This window comes from Lissotriton helveticus, chromosome 1_1 (assembly GCF_964261635.1).
Source record: "Lissotriton helveticus chromosome 1_1, aLisHel1.1, whole genome shotgun sequence".
NCBI lineage: Eukaryota > Metazoa > Chordata > Amphibia > Caudata > Salamandridae > Lissotriton > Lissotriton helveticus.
In genome coordinates this window covers 2,082,087,028-2,082,100,430 of record NC_136057.1, presented here as the reverse complement: position 1 = coordinate 2,082,100,430, position 13,403 = coordinate 2,082,087,028, and the positions used below count along the sequence as shown (strand labels likewise).

General features: G+C 46.5%; 1 long non-coding RNA gene across 1 annotated transcript in view; it reads right to left on the bottom strand.

Annotated features, from left to right (window-relative positions):
- Positions 1-13,169, bottom strand: part of LOC144776472 (uncharacterized) — a 40,290-nt gene extending 27,121 nt beyond the window's left edge. Inside the window, exon 1 of the long non-coding RNA XR_013600585.1 lies at positions 12,974-13,169. This is a non-coding gene — a long non-coding RNA (uncharacterized LOC144776472). The remainder of the gene's footprint in view (positions 1-12,973) is intronic.
- Between the last annotated feature and the right edge of the window lie 234 nt (positions 13,170-13,403).

Here is a 13,403-nt window from a genome sequence, read left to right as displayed (position 1 = left end):
GACCGGAGGTGGCATCGCCATCGTCCACAGGAACACCATCCGCATCACGACCGACGCCAATGACTCCTTCGCTGCAGCGGAACATCTCCACTTCCAGATTCACACCGACCCTAAGACGACCCTCAGAGGCACCCTCGTCTACAGACCCCCGGGACCACGCACACAATTCAGCGAAGACATCACAGACTTTATCAGCCCGCACGCCCTCCCCTCCACCGACTACATCCTCCTCGGGGACCTCAACTTCCACCTGGAGAACAACAAGGACCGCAACACCACCGCCCTGCTGGAAAACCTCTCCAACCTCGGACTCAAGCAACTGGTCAACACCCCAACCCACTACTCCGGCCACACGCTTGATCCCGTCTTCTCTTCCAGCAAGTACATCACCTTCAGCCACGCCACCGGACTCCACTGGACCGACCACAGCTGCGTCCACTTCAGCTTCAAAAGATCCACGACCCACCACCACCCGCAACAGGTACCTCACAGGAATTGGAGCAAGATCACCGCAGACCAGCTCACCACCTCCCTCAGCCACAGCCCACCGCCAACACAACGGACCCCAACGAAGCAGCCCGCAACTTCACACAGTGGCTGACCGCCTGCGCCGACGACCTCGCGCCACTAAAGAACCCTCCCAGCTAACCCAGAAGCAAGAAGGCATCCTGGTTCACCGACGACCTCAAGGACTCCAAGAAGACCTGCCGCACCCTCGAGAAAGCCTGGCTCCTCGACCGGACCACCGACAACATGACCGCCCTCAAACACGCTACCCGCAAGCACCACCAGCTCATCCGCACAACCAAGAAGAAATCCCTGAAGGAACGACTGGACAACAACGCCCACGACATCAAAGAGCTCTTCACTATCGTCAAGGAGTTCTCCAACCCCAGCACCGGCACCAACGACATCACTCCGTCACAAGACCTCTGCGACTCCCTCGCCTTGTTCTTCCACCGCAAGATCGCCAACATCCACAACAGCTTCGGCGCCCCACCCACGCACCCAGCCGTCGAACCAACGCCCCCCACCGCCACCCTTCGCACCTGGACCACGGTGACCACTGAAGACACAGCCCGCACGATGAACACCATCCACTCCGGATCACCGACCGACCCCTGCCCACACCACGTCTTCAACAAGGCCGACTCCACCATCGCACCCCAACTCCGGAACATCATCAACGCCTCCTTCAACACCGCCACCTTCCCGGAGAGCTGGAAGCACGCCGAGATCAGCGCCCTCCTGAAGAAACCTACAGCGGACCCCACCGACCTCAAAAACTTCCGCCCCATCTCGCTCCTCCCTTTTTCCTGCTAAAGTCATCGAGAAGATCGTCAACAGACAGCTGACCGCCTTCCTCGAGACGAACGGATCCCTCGACCCCTCGCAGTCCGGCTTCAGAGCCAACCACAGCACCGAGACCGCCCTCATCGCAGCCACCGACGACATCCAGACCCTGCTCGACAAGGGGGAAACAGTGGCCCTCATCCTCCTGGACCTCTCCGCTGCGTTCGACACGGTCTGCCACCGCACCCTAGTCCAGCGCCTCAGCAACAGCGGTATCCAAGAGAAGGCACTGGAGTGGATCATCTCGTTCCTCGCCGGAAGAACACAAAGAGTCCGCCTCCCCCCGTTTCGCTCCGAGGCCACCGAAGTCATCTGCGGCGTCCCGCAAGGATCTTCACTCAGCCCCACCCTCTTCAACATCTACATGAAACCTCTCGCAGCCATCGCACGCCAGCACAACCTCAACATCATCTCTTACGCCGACGACACCCAGCTGATCCTCTCCCTCACCAGAGACCCCGACACCGCCAGAATCTGCCTACACGAAGGGATAAAAGACGTCGCCGAGTGGATGAAGGACAGCCGCCTGAAACTGAACTCGGACAAGACGGAAGTCCTCATCCTGGGATCTTCGCCCTCCGCCTGGGACGACTCCTGGTGGCCCCCAGCCCTGGGCACCGCACCCAAGCCAACTGACCACGCACGCAACCTGGGCTTCATCCTGGACCCCTCCCTCTCGATGACCAGACAAGTCAACGCCGTCTCCTCATCGTGCTTCAACACCCTGCGTATGCTTCGCAAGATCTTCCGCTGGATCCCGACCGAGACCAGGAAGACTGTCACCCAGGCACTCGTCACCAGCCGACTGGACTACGGAAACGCCCTCTACGCCGGAACCACAGCCAAGCTACAGAAAAGACTCCAGCGCATCCAGAACGCCTCCGCCCAACTCATCCTGGATGTCCCCCGACGCAGCAACATCTCCAGCCACCTGAGGAACCTGCACTGGCTCCCCGTCGACAAGAGGATCACGTTCCGGCTCCTCACCCACGCACACAAGTCTCTCCACGACCTGGGCCCCAAGTACCTCAACGACCGCCTGACCTTCTACACGCCCACCCGCCAGCTACGGTCCACCAGCCTTGCCCTCGCAGCCGTACCACGCATCCGAAGAGCCACCGCCGGAGGAAGATCCTTCTCTTACCTGGCTGCCAAGACTTGGAACTCCCTCCCCATCCACCTTCGGCTGACCCAGGACCATCTCGCCTTCAGGAAACAACTCAAGACCTGGCTGTTCGAGCAGTAGCATACCCCTCCCCCCAAGCGCCTTGAGACCCTCCCGGGTGAGTAGTGCGCTATACAAATGGCATGATTGATTGATTGATTGATTGGTATTGCCCAAGAGAAGCCCTCTTGGAACCCAAACAAAAGAAAGAACAAGATAGGCTAATCTGTGTGACCACCTTTTCCCCTGTTTCCAATGCAGTCAGAAAAAGTGTGTTGAAACACTGGCCGGTTCTCAATGCAGGTAAACCGACTCTGGACTGCCCCATGTTTGCTTTTAAAAGAGCCAAGAATATAAAGGACCATTTAGTGAGAGCATCCCTACCACAGCAACCCCTCAAAACCACAATAAATGATGCATGGGGTCTGCCGCCACTCTTCGGCCATTCAAAATGTGGAAACTGTATATGTTGCGACTCAACCATTGAAGGCAAAATTTTTGAGTATGGAAATATAACATTTGACCGTAAATACTTTTCTAACTGCAACTCCGCAAATCTTGTATATGCTATTGTATGTCCATGCAGGCTCATTTATATAGGCCAAACGAGCCAGAAAGTGAAACTACGAATTGGCCGACACAGAAGCAGGATAAGGTGCAAGACAACTAATGCACCGCTTGTTGAACATTTTTCAGAAAAATGTCACAGTGACAAAGGCTTGGTATGGACTGTGATAACAATCATCAAACCCCCTCCTAGAGGAGCAGACATGTCCCTTTTGCTCAACAAGGAGGAACTCCATTGGATCGTTAAAACCAACAGCATCAGGAATGGCCTTAATCGTCTCGAAGATTGGACCTCCCTACTGTAAACAAAGCTTACATGAAATAACCCTCTAACTGGTATTCTATGTACTGCAATGTGCCTGATTAACTTGAACAATGTTTACTCTTTTCATATTATTCACCACCTTAAGATGGCCGCCGCGTCTGCACACCATGACTTGAGGTTTCACTTCCCTAGTCCTTTTTCACTGTTCACAGCCTAACTGGCTCTCACTTCCGTAGTCCACCATCGCTTTCTGCAGACCACATGGTCCTTTAAAAACTTGCCACACGTGAGTTCTCTAACACCAGAACCCCATCGTCCGCCACAGCGCTGCCGCCTTCTGCATGTAAGCAACTCGCACGCGCCGTTTCTCTTATCACTCTAGTCCCACCATGCCCCGCTGGGTAATTGACTACACTGAACTTTCTCCCCAGATAGAGCTATTATGCTCCCAATCCAGACGACTTTCCACGCTGGAAACTGCAGTACCAGTAATTATTCTACCAGTAGCGCGCCATGCCGCTCACCCCCGCGGTCGCACTCGACCCCTTTAATGCTCGACCCTTATTTTTCCAGATTCCTCCATTGTTCATGGTATCTGCTGATCCGTTGAATTGCCTGATGCGATACGCGTAGGCTTTAGCCTCTACTTTTCCAAGTCGCATGCTCCGTGTTAATGTTCACCTGCACTATTAACGGTTGTGCCCTTCACTACATGACTGCCCCACGGAACCCGGTTCAGCCTCCGTCTACAATTTTGTTTCATAGTATAAAGACATTCACTGCCAGCCATCATTAACTACTCATTTCCAACCATTCTCACTCCGGTCATTGTGTCACATCGAAATTCGGAACAATTGTCTCCATCACTGCACCTAAATAGTTTGCCCTCACGAGAATTGATATTTTGCTCCTCAATGCACCGCTAATTTGTCATCACTGGCACTCAAATACACCCCTCTCACACGATGAAGTCATTTCCTTGTTGTACTTCACAGTCCTGGGCACTGAGTCCCACAAATGCGCCGTTTTTCTCCACCACGAGCACATAAATATACTCTGTTTTAATGGAAGAGATGAGGTTGCAAGTTTCCAATACAACATGCCTAATTTCATGTATTTCTTCTCCCCTTTTCTCCTCCTTTTTCCCATGTAATGTATAAATGTATAGAATTGCGTTAAAAGGCAGTGTAATATTTAAAGACAACAATGTCTATATTTTTGTCCTGATGATGATATCCCTCATTTAACTTAGGCATCGAAACGTCGTCGACCAAAAAAACCCCGTATGCAATATGACATTTAAAATATTGTGAAATGCAATTGTGTGGTTATAACAATCTCTGTCTGTAACACTGACTACAAGTACACAGACATATTTTTGCTTTGCTCCTTTTACCATTCTGTTCGTTGTTTTGTCTGAATGTTGTGGGTCAAGGCTGTGCCCACTTGTTATTAATGTGTTCATTCAGTTTTTATTAAGAAAATTGTTAAATAAATTCCTTGTCTTGCTGGACAAAAGACATAACACTTATCAGGTGTGTGATTATCAGCTCAGTATACCATTGTGTCCACGAATAGGGGCCACTGTTTTTTGTAACATGATACTGCCCAAGGTATGTGGAGAAGTGTGGCTCACTGGTTAGAGGAGGCAGACCTGGAAGCAGAGGTCAGCCCGGGACCAGGGTTCAATTCCCAGCTTGGCGGGGTCTTGAGTCCTAAAATGTCCATGGACTCGTCAATTCTCGCTCCGGTGCCTACTCGATTCACGGGTTCACACTCTGCGACTCTGGGCAATAGCTTGCTTAATCTCCACAACGGCCCCTCGCGGCGGGATACCTGGCTTTCACCTTGCGGATACCCTGCCGGGGTTATCTCACAGGGGAATACCAGGACGGGTTCCCTAAGCAAGCGCTTAGAAACCGCTTGGTGATTTGCGCTATATAAATTCCTGTACATTTACATTTACATTTACAAGGTCCCTATGGCTTACCTTTTGGGTTCCCTTGTCTTTCTTAAACACGGACTGTTCCCATGAGGCACAGGGTCAGACTGATTTGCATATGGCCATGTCTGAACTGGGGTGGCAGAGTGGGCTAAAGAACGGTGATGGATTAAACTCAGATCTGTGGACTGGGTGTGAGTGTTTGTTTGGTTCAGATGCTCTGTCCATCACCACCCCCTTTTGTACCGCTTTGTCGCCATAAGTTGGCAGGGTATGCTCAGACACGAGTCCCTTGCTCACTTTGCCACTGGATTCAAGCAAGCCTGGCTGAAGATTGCTGAAATGCCAGAAACCGGTCCTAGGAAGCTTGATTCTGGTCCAGGGAAGGCATGGCTTGGCAGTTCGGGCTGGACTGTTCCCATGAGGCACAGGGTCAGACTGATTTGCATATGGCCATGTCTGAACTGGGGTGGCAGAGTGGGCTAAAGAACGGTGATGGATTAAACACAGATCTGTGGACTGGGTGTGAGTGTTTGATTGGTTCAGATGCTCTGTCCATCACCACCCCCTTTTGTACCACTAAATACAGAACGTCTGTTTGCAGAGGTTTTACTATGTAGTAAAATGATACATTCATAGAGCCGCGGGTGCTTGGGGAGCTAAGTGCTAGGCAGCTATAGCTATAATCTTGCTGTAGAGTAAAACAGTGCATACATTAAAAAGCAACGTATGATGCCTGGCTGCATTGGTCTAATGCCTAGCAACAAGTTTAAGTGGAGGGGCGAAGCTGGAGAGGATGCCTCATGTGGATAAAAGGAGCAAAGTGCTAGAGCAGCGGGTGTTCCGTCTGCAAGATATTAATGAGAGGAGTGGGTGTTCAGCCTAACTTGCAGCAGAGTAAAGTGCTAAGTGCAAAAAAGTGCTGTTTTTCAAAGATCTTACTGTCGGGTAAAAAACAATGCATTCATAAGAGATCGTTGGATAGAGTGCAAAACTATTTACAGAGTCTTGCTATAGTGTTAAAACAATGCATGCGTTATAAGACATTGGGTATTTGGGAACGAGAGATTGGTGAGCATAAAAGGGAACTAGAGAGGGCAGTCTGCCTAGTGCAAGTCTTTATAAAGTGCATGGTGTACCAATTTTTGACATTACTAAAGTTCCCATTTAAGGCAGCAGCACAGGCAGTGTCTTATGAAGATTGGATCAAAGTGCCATGGTCCGTTCAGCTGTGATGCAGTCTGCAAACTGGTTGGCCTGCCTTTTTATGGTTGTTTCAGTGGCAGATAGGTGTTTTACCAGGCAACAGCTTAGTTGGACATCCTCGCCAGAAAAGCATGCTTACACTTCTTGTCTGCATGTTCGAATGTGTTTCTTGTTGAAGAGAGGTCTTAGCAAGATCCGTTGTTCCCGTATTAAGGCCTTGCATATAGTTAGCAGCTGCAGTATATCCTCCACCCCTCCTCGCAGAGTCGGCAGTTTGCTGGCTTCGGTGGGCATAGCCAGGGTGGCATGTGGTATGTAGATGGTAGTATGCCTAGAAAGAGTTTCAGGAATTTCTCTGTTATTGCTCTGGAAAAGCTGGTGTGAAGATAGGCTTGCGGTGATGCCTTGCTGTAGGACTGCAAGATGAACAATGAGCATGAATGAACAATGAACAACATGAGCGCTCTCTTTCAGGGCAGCTTTGTCATATATGAATGATTCCTTTTTAACCACGTTATTTACTATTTATTTTAAAGCTAACAAAGGTCCCTGATAGCTCCAAAACTTTGTGCAGTCCCAATTGGTTAAGTGAGTTGTCCAAATAACGGAGGGATGGTCATGCCTCCTTAGTATTCAGTTCTTTCCACAGGTAAGTGTTTAGTGATTCAGGTGGACCCCTTTTTATTTTAAACCAACTTTTGATGAAAGCCCCTTTGTGGGCATGCTCTTGCCTTTGTATCCCAAACTCCAGCCTTAATTGTGAGGGAGATGTATATCCTAGTAGTCCAAAAATCATTGAAATTGCTCTTGCTATTATACGATCCAGAGTTTCAGCATCTCTCCCTCTCATAGCTTCAGCTGATTGGTGGTATGAGTTTCGCCTGGATCACTCTGGTTAAGGGCAGAAGATTTGGTCCAGAGATGTTATTCTTGAGGTTTCTTAGTGCCACAGCGGTCATTATTCCCCCTTTTTTATGGCCTTGAGTTGAGCTGTGTAATTCCCTTTGTCATCAATGATAACTCCCAGGTACTTGTAGTTTTGTACAGCTTCCAGTTTGCATGAAGCCAAGTGCCAATGAGATTTTGACTTTTTCTCTATTAATGCTGAGTTTATTCTCCTCCGAGTACCGAGATGTAATGTCAAGCAGGCGCTGTAAACCCACTAATGTCTGGCTTATGAGCACCAAGTCATCTGCACAAAATAGGTTAGACAGCTGAAGGCCACCTACTTTGGGAGCGTGCAACATTTCTTCAATTGAGGGAAATCGAAAGCTCTGCCATAAAAAGATTAAAAAGTAACATGGCGAGCAGGCAGCCTTGCTTTCATCCAGTGGTGATAGGGATCATCTTTGTTAGGTGGTCTCCTGTGCCCAATTTTACTTGCACCCAGGTGTTGCTGTGCAAGAGGAGTAGCTGTTTTAGAAGTGGTGGTGAAATATTCAGCCTTTTTAGTTTTTACCTCAGTAAGTTCCTAATTATGTGGTCGAACGCTGAGCTATAGTCGATGAAGCACAAGTACAAGGGCTGTTTTATGACAAGTGTGGCGTCTATCAATAGTGAAAGGGTCAGGATGTTGGGGGTAGTGCCATGTTCTTTCAAAAGCCTGTTTGATTTAATAGGATTGCTGAAATTTCCGCGGCCCAGGATGTTAATTCTTGCAGGAGCAATCCTAAGTAATATTTGGCTTCATTATCAAGTAGAGCTACCAACCGGTAGTTTTTTGGGTTGTTCCTATTGCTTTTTTTATAAATGGGGGAGATTATCGAGCCCCTCCATGAAGATGGTATCGTCGATATACACAGGATTGATTCAAAGGTCGGTTTTGATATGGATGCCCAGTATTCTGGGTCTTGTTTGGATAGCATGGGCGGGATCCTGTTTGGTCCTGGAGCTCCCTCGCGCCTACCTTTTGATAATATTTTGCAAATTTGTTTTATCATAATTATAAGAGGCTGTTCTAAAGTTATATTAGAAGACAATTGAGATGCTGATGCTTTACTTTCAGATGAAAGGCTGTCAATACGAAATTGAGTTTCTTGATCTTTATTGAAGTGAGTTTGTAGAAAGGTTGTCCAGGCCTCTTCTGTTATGTGTGAGTTAATGCCTAGGTTTAACGGGTTGGCGAGAGTATTGATCTTTTGCTAAAATTGCGCACTGTTATTGTTTTTAATATCATGCAAGAGTTTAGCCCAAAGTGCTTCCTCAGCACTTTTTTTGAGGCACCATATTAATTTCCTGCGCTTGTCTTTCGGTTGCCTCAGTTCTTGTACGGTCATGGAATCGGAGTCGCCTTTCTTCAATCCCAGAAGTTCATGGTTTATCAACATTTTGAGGTTTTTTTAGTTGCACATTATTGCCAGTATGGGAATAGGAAAGTTTGGGTCGAGCGAGTCCTGAACTCTTGCTTAGGTGGATTCCCTTCTTTACACCATATTTATTTCCTAGGTTTCTTGTGAACATCTCCCAGCTTCTCAGACTGTCAGAGCCTGCGGTTTGTGCGTCTTCCACAAGTTGTTTTGCAAGGATGAGGAAGCCTTCTGGGTGATCCATTTTGCATTTTGCATTTTATTCTCTTTTCATTAGATGTGAATTCCGAATCATGAATATTTGCTGACAGAGTTTGTGGTGTGAAGAATGAACCTCTTGTAATTTCCTGTGGTAAATGGTCGCTGTATTCAGAGGTTCCAATATGATAGTCCGTTACTTTTGGGAACATCCAACAAGAGACAAATGTGTAGTCTATTCTGGTGCTTGCTACTGTATTGTGATATGTTGCTGTCTCTGGAAGGTCTCCGGGAAATCATCCGTTTAGTGCTTGGAAGTCCAGCTGCTCCAGGATTGCTAAAAGCATCTGTGCTGTTTTCATGTGTCTCCCACCTGAATAATTGTCTTGTATTACTGCGTCCCATAGAAAGGACCCTCCTCCATATCAATATCTTCAGGTGTGCTCCTGAACATGTTTGCATTGAAGTCCCCAGTGATGATCAGGCTATTGGTCCACTCTTCCGTTAAAATTTTCTCTAACTCCTCCTTCAGCTGCAGAGTGCCTTTAGTTCTATCGCGAGGGTGTAGATAGAGATTTATGAGAACTACCTGCTCATCTTTACCTCCCCCTGTAAGGTTAATCCAAGAGCTTGCATAGCATTTGGAGGTGCTAAGCAGTGCATCAATGTCTCCATAGCATAAATGCTCTTTATAGAGATATATGTTACAAGGCCTCCCTTACTGTGTCCCAATTTAGCACTCTTTATGGCAGGTAGGGAGAGCAGGTTGAATCCATTTAATGTTGGTGGTGAGTCGCATCAAGTTTCATGGAATGAGATTATGTCAAAGCCTTGTAGGTAGAGTTGCAGTTCCAGATCCTGGATCTTAACTCCCATCCTGTTGATGTTCCACGAGAAAAGTTTATCGGAGTTTTTGGTGTCGGTGTTGAGTAAAGGGAGCTCGATATGTCACAGATTTTGTTTTTTGGTGTTTATGGTCCTGGATAGCAAGCTCCACTCTTGTGAAAGTGTACTTTTTGTTGCATTGGACCTATGGGTCCACTGATCTCTAATTTCATTGCCCTCGGAACTTTTGCTGTGGGCCCCGCGTAGCACTCAGTATAAGTGTGTGCACAATTGGGTCCCCCCAGACTCTTTTTGAATTTCTGAACAAGTGATTAGGGGTTCTGAGTATCTTGGTTTGGAGAAGGGCCATAGCTTAATGCCCCAGGTATTAAATTTGGTATATTCTTTTAAAACTTTGTCTGCTAAACCAGGTGTGGCCCAGACTATTTTAGTCACTTCCACGCCCGATCTAGATACTCCATAAATTCTATTGACTCTAGGTCATTAGATCTTATGTTCTTCAGGCTACTGATGGAGTTTATTAGATGTAGGATGTTTCCTCTATTTACTATGTCAATCCGTCCCTTTGACTTGTACTCAGGATGGAATATGGTTATTGTGGTGTTCAGATATGCTATTTGGTCTGTGGGTGGTTCCTGTTTTGCTATTAATGTATCCGCTGACTCAAGGGACTCAGGGGGCTGAGATAGGGATAAGCTATTTTTCTGTTACAAAAAGCAAGCCGGGATTATTTGAGACATTTAAATCCCAGACTTCCAGAGGTTGTTTGCCTAGAGCACAGATATTAGAAATGTGAGTGAGTGGAACTCTGTGTATTTCCGTGGAGGAACATGATAACTCAGCGAGATTATGGGGAGTTCTGCCAATGGCGGAAATATGCATGTGATGCTGCTCGCGATGCTATTTATCGCCAGTTGCATGCACATCACTAAAAAATCAGTGTAAACTGCACCATACGGTGCTCAAAAGTACACGGCCATTCAACAGCAAATCTACTTGAGAAGCAGTCCTCTCGTAGTGACAGTCCACCATCACCCATGTTGGAAATTCATGTAAGGGGACACCAAATCTTGCTCACATTTCTAGGGCCTCATGGGAAATGTTCTACCATGCAGCAGAATTTGTCCTGAACTGAGTCGCCAAATTCTGCCAATTGCTCATGGTGAATGAAACCTTCCACTTGTTTGGTATTTAGGAAATTGCATTTAGCAATATCCTAAATAGCAAATGGAGTCGCAAATTGTGACCGGTGTCACAAATAGTTGCATTTGGCATTCTGTGAAAACATCAGCAGCAGGAAGCTGGCCTAACTGTTAAACTGGAAATAATTGGTGCAGCAGCTTCCTACGAGAAACCATTTTGGATCCCAGTGTGCCTTTGCTGTCCAACCTTTTACCAAAGCCATATATTATGCAAGGACAGTGAGAATGATGCTGGTAGCAGGAAGAGAAAACTACATTTTCAGAAAAGGAACTTGAAATCCTTAAAGAGGAAAGTGTTGGGCACCATGACTAACTGTTTGGTACGTCATCCCCCTCACCAACTGCCATAGAGGACCTTATGCAAGGCACTCTGAAGCCAAAAATAAACATATGCTATGGTGCAATTGACACCTCAGACATTCATGGAACCTCCCAAACTAAGTGAAACATAGACTTGTGATGCTAAACAGTGTATTGGAATGGTGTCAGTAAGACACATAATCATATTGTTAACTAACTGTAATGAAGTTCAAATCTTAGCTATACAATAGAAGTAGTCGATATACTTTCAAAGTGCACTATGGCAGATGTAGTGTTAAAAATTTACAAATAGTAGGACAAAAACATGAATAGTAAATGTTTACATTTAGTCAAAGTACAACCAACTACATATCACTAAAATCTTTTTAATCCATTTTTACACATTAATTTCACCTCTAGAAAGTGACCACTCAGAAAGGGAATGTCCAGAAGACATACATATGAAATTTGCAGCCAGGCCAGTCAAACACATGCTGCAAATCTAAGTCCTGCAGCTATAGAGTATAGAGAGATAGCTGAAGAAGGGAGTAAGGGCATCACATGAACTGTCGCACAAAGACCTGTAATGATGCCATGCCAAGATATCAACTTGGAACTTGTCTCCCTCCACATAGTCAAACACAATCCCCTGTTGCAAATGAGATATGTCCAGAAAACCAAAAACTGTTTGGAAGTTTAGAGACCTCTATGCTCAAGGTTTAACCAAAAACTGATTACCCTAGATAAAAACAGCACAACGGGGTTTGAAAGTGTCACAAGTATGCTAGCTGCCAATCAGATGGCAATGAATGACAAATTCTCAAATCTCACAGATGCCATCACAACCTTATATGTCAGGAACTGTACCATGATAAAATCCAGCAAAGGCGTAGAGAGATTGCTACATCATCCTGAATTGATGAGATGGCTAATTCCATCAATTGCCTGGCACAAGCTACAACCACCTTATCTCACCATTAGTTTACAGGTAGTACAGACTGATTGTGGCCTTATAAAGGTGATCAATGCAGTGGGGACAATGCAAACTAGCAGTGAAGAGGCGCACAGTTACAAGGGGGGAAAAGTGAGGACCAATTAAGGATCAGCAGCATCTCGGTTTAAATTTGCGGTGAAGCAGGAGTTTGCGTGGGGCTGCTGAATTTGTTAGACCAAAAACATCAGCTCGCAAAAACGGCAAGTTCTTAGAAAGGGCAAACGTGTACATCCAAACAATGCATTTTAATTCCACATGATTTTGTTTCTCAAAACAGCCATTTGTAAAGAGAAGTATCTTTTCAGATATACATTGTGTTACCTGAAAATAAAAATATTCGTAGTTATACTACAAACAACAGCTTTTTCTAATTCTTTATGTAAGATTGAATACATTTACATACTTGCCATGAAAAATAATGATTGGTTATATTAGCATGTCTCAAACACCCTTCTGCAGCATGGGTTTCTTCATCTGTCTATGCTATGGTTTAACTGCCGCTTTCCCTTGTGGGGCGATCTATTTTTAAGTGATTTGCTGCTCGTTTTAGGAACTTTTGCTGCTCACTGAATTTGAAAATGTATTTTTAAAATTGTATTGCTGAATTCGATTTTAATCCCGGTACTCACCCACTTGCACTCGCTCAAAGCCCTTTAGCTTTGCTTCTGGGGTCAGGCTTTGGCCCCTGACATTCACTTTTCTTGGGGGAACCAATCACTGCGGGAGGGGGGAGGAGCCAGCTCCACACCGGGCCATTAAATTCCAGCCATGGCGCAGGAGCACTCGTCTAAGGTTTGACTGCCGCTTTCCCTTGTGGGTCGATCTATTTTTAAATGATTTGCTGCTCATTTTAGGAACTTTTGCTGCTCATTGAATTTGAGAATGTATTTTTAAAATGATACTACTGAATTCGATTTTAATCCCGGTACTCAGCCACTTGAACACGCTCAAAGCCCTTTAGCTTTCTTTCCGGGGTCAGGCTCTTGCCCCGGACATTCTCTTTTCTTGGGGGAACCAATCACTGCAGGAGGGGGTAGGAGCCAGCTCCGCACCGGGCCA